The following is a 6,202-nucleotide window of genomic DNA, read 5'->3' as shown; positions in this document are numbered from 1 at the left end:
GATCCATCTTGAAGTGATTCCTCCGTATGTCTACGTCATGCTGCCCACGATGTTCGATCTAAGTTCTTCGTCGTAGCGACTTTAGGTTTGATGTAAATCCTAAAGGTACATGTAATCACTAGGTTTTCCTATACTAAGGTATAATGTGCAACAAAACAATAAATCATGCGGTATAAAAGAAAAGAGAAGTATAATGTACAGTGAATAAGAAAAATAGTATAGCATGCTGTGAAATAAAACGTTGTAATGTAAATCAAACATATATATCTGGGAGTCCTGCTGCTCCTTTAAGAGAGCTAGAATTTACTATATAAACAAAACAAACATTGCTTGGAAAACTCGAGAAAATCGACAAATGATCGACAACGGAAAACTCAGAAAAAATTTGACAAATGATAATTTCAAGAAGATCATCAAAATCTCGGGAAGATCCCGGAAAAGGGACTACGAGTGCTTTGTCCAAAATCCAATAAAACATATGAAAAATCTGAAAATAGGGGCCGCACGCACTCGGGTCGGGACTAGACTCAAATATAATATATTTGTATTCGAGGGACGTCGAAGGTTACTATCGGTCACCTGGATGTATAAAGCCCGCCACTCAACTAGAATGGGGTCCTACTGGACCTAATTTTATAAATATTGTATATGTTCTTATTAATTTGTTTTATCAATTTTGTGAAAAAGGAATAGTTGTCCCCGAGTCGATCACGTCATCGGGCGTAAGACCGCCAACAACCTAAGAAAGTACGGGTCTCCTGCTAGTCTTGTGTCGGTGAATGATACTTTCATTCTACAGTTCATCAGGTCCCAAAATTGAGTCATGGTGTGATGATGTTGTAGGATGAGATATCATTTTGTTCTACCATCGGCGTGCCTTTGTCATCATCACTCTAAGCCCCAAAATAAAACCGACATACTCGCGATCTTGCTTGATGGTTTCATATATGGCAAAAGACTATATATGAGCGCTTATGTCTCTGACATAAACACAGCAAACCGAACCAAGAAGCAAGGAAAAAAAGAATTAAAATGGGGATGACAGAGAGGATGAATTGATCCACCCAAAAGGTCGAAAGGATAAAGTGTGAAGCAACCCTCAAAACCGTGATAAAAAGATTTGAAAAAGAGAGTCCAAGATCCTTGAATCAATCCGAGGATACCATCTTCTCAAATTTTATATAATTGGATCAACCCAAGAAGGGTATCCTCTCTAAATTTTTGTTTCAAATAAATTGAAATGGGCCCAAAATTAACATAACACTGTACCCATGGCTCCATCACTTACACTCACACTCCCATGCCTTACACACTCATGTCTGAACCCGAATATAGTTAAATCTCCAAACACTTTTCCAAATGGCAATATTATAGGCTTTCAAATCCCAAAATAAGGAGAATAATCCATAAAGCAACTTTCTAAATCCTCAAAACCATACCAGTATCCAATCCATTCAATTCCACCTCTTTTTAGAAGCTTTCCACAATTATATAAATGTAACACCAATTTGGACAAAATGAACCTGAATAATCCTCCACAGGCTCATGGGTAACAGCAGGAAGGAGACAAGGGCTCACGGGTAAGGCCAAGAGCAGGGGCTCACGAATAAGGCCAGGAAAGAGAGCAGCCAAGCCTCACAGCAAGCCCGCAAGTAGAAATCGTGAAATGCACAACCAAGCTTCAACATAAACTCACAATTTAAGACAATAAATAGGACAAAACGCACGGGCACTCACGGGCAGGGACAGTAGAAGAAAACCAAACTTGAAGCAACCATGTCATAGACCAAGGAACCTCCACAGTAAGGCTCACGGGTAAAGGGCAACAAGAGGAAGGCCACAAGGGTAACAAACACAAGATAAGGCTCACGGCCAAGGCCGGAGGCCAAGAAAAAAGAAAAACCACCACAGAACAGGCCCACGGGTAGGGGAAGCAGAAAAGATATCATCATTATTTAAGCTTGAACCAACCATTTTTCAATCACAAAAGAGTCACAAGAGAAAGCTTATAGCCAGGGAAATAAGAAGAAAATTAAGTCCAAACCAAACACAACACAAACCGCAACAGTAAGGCTCACGGCCAAGGGCAAAGAGGAGAAAAACAAGTCCCAAAATAATCACATTTAACATAAAAGAACTACATGTGATGGCTCACAGCTAGGGGCAGCAGAGAACAACCAAATAGGACACTAGGATGCTCACGACAGGGACCACAAAAAGATCAACCAAGCCCCAAGATTAAACTCACTAACAGAGGCAATAAAAGAAAACCACCATACGTATTGCCATTTTGATATACATAAGAGAGTGAATGGACAAGCTCTTATAGATCATTAGGACTAAAACTCTTTTCATCACATGAGACATGATAGTGAGTCGGTCTACTTGTATCAAACATCCCCACAGAGGTAGACATTGAAATTCATGAATTTTGGGATGACAAACTTGATTACCAATAAAAATCTCAAAAGGAACGTTATATCGAGAATTTCCAACCCAACCGAGCCCAGCAAAGGGGCAAGACAGGAAACCGTGGCCAGTAAACCCGAGCCTATGAAGAAGAGCAAAACAGGGAACCACAACAGGCATACCCGAGCCTACAAGGTGAGACAAAAATAAAACACAGTTTCAGCTCACCTAGACTCAGTAAAAGGGAGCCATCAAATAAACTTTTGAGCCAAGCCAATTCCCTGTTTCAAATTCGATTAATCCCAATATAAAGGCTAGAGAAACTAATACAAACCTCACCCACCAAGTGGGGAAAAACAAATCAGCATTTTCAGCAGAGGAATTCAACCCAAATAAGCTAAAATCGAGCCCAACATATGGGCAAACCGAGCCCAACATAGGGGCAATCCGAGCCCAACATAGGGGCAACAAAAATAAAAAGGTCATGACAAATAAACAAAGCTCAGCAAAAGGAGTATATCAGTTAAATCTTATGCAAAAATCGAGCCCAATCCGCAGGCTAAATCAAGCCCACAAGAAAGGCAAAACAGAGTCATACTTCCCAGCTACTATTCAATCCAAAATGAAGCAAAAAAAAAAAACCAAACCTATTCAAATGGGTCAAAACAAAACACAATTCCAGCTAACTTGAAACTAAAACCGAACCATCACATGGGCAAACCGAGCCCAACATAAGGGCAAAACAGAGAATATTTTTATCAATAATTCTCATCTAACAGAGCCAAAACCGAGCCCTTCAAATGGGCCAAAAATAGAGAAAATTTCCCCTTGGAACTTGATATCTCAAAGTATTGTGCCAGCGTATGTTTCAAATTGGAATAAATAACAGGAAATATATAAGTATGCATGAATCTTTAGAGCCAACATGTCATCCAGCTTTGAAACTAATTCCAACATCCACTTGGATAAGTATAAAAAAAGAAAACTTCAACCTTGCATTTTCTTCCTAACATGTATTCCATAGAATAACAACTAAAACTTCCATAACATGCATTCCATGTATGTTGAGCAGAAAAAGAAAAGGAGGCAGCCATATCATGCTACATTTTGATTTTTCTAGGAACTATTTCATGCTTAAATTTCAAAACAAGCCTAAATCTTGCTTCCACATGCTGTAGAAGAGAAAATAAATATTTTTTGGATGTCATCCGAAATGATGCATAATAGAGGAAAGATGGGGAATACATTTTTAATGTAGACTTAAAGCAAATACTATAAGACAAATTCAAGAAACCACTTCCACAGCATTCTTCTTCCTAAAAGCTTCGAGAGACAACAAACAACAAATCCTTCAAACTCCCAGCACACAAGAATCTAGCCTAGAGAGGACTTCGGCAAAGCTTCCCTTATTAAAAGTTTCAGAAAAAACAACCCACGAATGCTTTGAACTCCCAGCGCACGAGAACCTAGCAGAACTTCTCCTCCTTAAGGCTCAGACATTAAAAAAAAATTCCAGCCTCCCTTTATCTCAAAAAATTTTCAACAACCCAAAATAGTACACTAAAAAGCTATTTTATAGGCAGAGAAGAGAAGGGGACAAACACCAATAAGCCTTATTAGTAAGCGAATCAAATGACGAGGCAATAATCGCCACAGTAAAGAGGGAGACGATAGAACCTCGAGAAGAAGAAGAGTCGGCCAGCTCGGCCCTTGCAATTGGAGAGTCGAAAGGTCGAGCGGCCACGTGAAGAAGGGGAAGAGTAGAGAGGAGGGGAGAGCTCGCCGCGTGGATCAGCCATGGAACCTAAGGCACGCAAGATGGACGAGCCAAGCGACTGATCGAGCCACGGGATGGGTTAAATGTGCGTGTAACGGGTTTAGGGTTTAAAAAAAACTTAAAATAAAAAAATCTTTAATATTTCAAAAATAAAATTCGATTTATGCATTTTCATTTGTGTGTCAAGTTGTAAAAAATTGAATGTCCTTTTTAGGTAATTTTGACGTTCCGGACGCGCTAGCGTGGTTTGTTTCACCATCGGAGGTTGTTTTGACGAATTCATCGATTTGCGTGCAATTTGCTCGTGAAATGGAGGCAGTGGTGAGGAAACTTAGCGGACCGAACCGGGGGGAAGAAGCTCCTGTCCTAACTAAACTGAATAGTAGGAGAGGAGAGGGGTGACCTATGTGCGCGAGCAAGGAATGAACTGAGCCTTTAAAAGGAAGAGGGGTTAGAGTTGTTTGATGAGATTATATATATATATATATTAATGACAAGAAATCTAACAGGAAGGCTTGGGGTACCGGTTCGTGTTGGAAAGAGGCAAATCAAGCTATTAAAACAATGTTAAGGTAAGGCTTTATGGATTTTCTACTTTAATTATATAAATTATTCTAATTAAAAAGTTAATATGATATATTAAACTCTATGGATTAAGTTCAGTAATTTTGTTTGACAAACGATTGAATTAAAGGACCAATAAGATTGAGATCAGATCGTACAAAAGAAGAAAAAATAAGGAGGTAAGACTCGTGTTTATTCGATAATTATTGATAGTCAAATTAATTATAAATTGCTACATATTAAAGTTAAAATATCATGAAATATAACTAAGTGAGAAAATAGAAATTTTGAAAGAGAAAATTAAAAGATTTGAAAGGGATAATTTCATAAGGTGAAATCAATGCAAGTACTTGTACTTTTAAATTATAATAGTATTTAACTTCTTCTAAATCTGATACATTTTGTAAATTATTCAGATAAATTTTATGCTACAAAATTATAAATTAAAAATGAATTTACCTTCTTTTTAAGTTCATTTGGTCATTTTAAATTATATTTTGCTTCATTTGTATAGATCCATCAAATGTATAAATTAAGGTATTATATTATGTATTGAATCCTATGAAAAATAATAATGAAATTAACTGTTTTGATTGTTTTCATGTGCATGCTGATTATAATGGAGTTCACACCTTTATAATATTAGCTCTGGAATGCTAAAGTACACGTGCATGTAAATAGAAAAAGCTCTTGATATTGATGTAACTAAAATTATATAATTTTAGACAGTGCTCATGTGACTGATATAAATAAAATAAAATAGATATGAAAATGGTATGTATGACATAATATAATTTTAAAATATTTTGATCGATCATATTCATAAATATGGAAAGTCAAATTATATTGATTTATTAAAAGTTTAATTAACATGCATAGCATTTTTTTTTTCATTGTGTTACCATACTTTAGGAGTAAGCATATTAATTGTTATGGTTAGCTCAGTGTTGTTTTAATTTAACATTTTAGATTTAATTATTTTATTAAAAAAATGAAGAATAGAAAACTTCAGAAGATGCCGACAACTTAAGCTAAGGTAAAAATTTAACTATATTACTTTAATTTATTTCTCTAGTGACTCTTTCATTTATTTTAAAATGATTAAATATTATTTATAGAAAATTAAAATAAAAAATAGAAGAATTTGATTATCACCATCTAACCATCCTTTCGTCATTGGTTAATTTCAAGGCCTAGGTCAGGTCATGACAATTCTATAGGCTAAAAGTTCTTTTCAATTACATAGTTCCGAACTTCCAAATGTAACTGTTAGTTCTTCAAAGCATATAAAGTAGCTGAAATATAACATCAAAATATCGCAGATTTTCTTTATCTGTCATCTCTTCTTCCCTTGAACTTTTAAATGAATCAATCGCGGTTGATTCCAAACCCACATAATGACGACTTACCAAAAAAATTTCTTTTTTAGAATGCCATCATTAGCTTTATCTC

This window comes from Phalaenopsis equestris, unplaced genomic scaffold (assembly GCF_001263595.1).
Source record: "Phalaenopsis equestris unplaced genomic scaffold, ASM126359v1 Scaffold000038, whole genome shotgun sequence".
NCBI classification, from domain to species: Eukaryota; Viridiplantae; Streptophyta; class Magnoliopsida; order Asparagales; family Orchidaceae; genus Phalaenopsis; species Phalaenopsis equestris.
Note: the sequence above shows the minus strand (reverse complement) of the source record.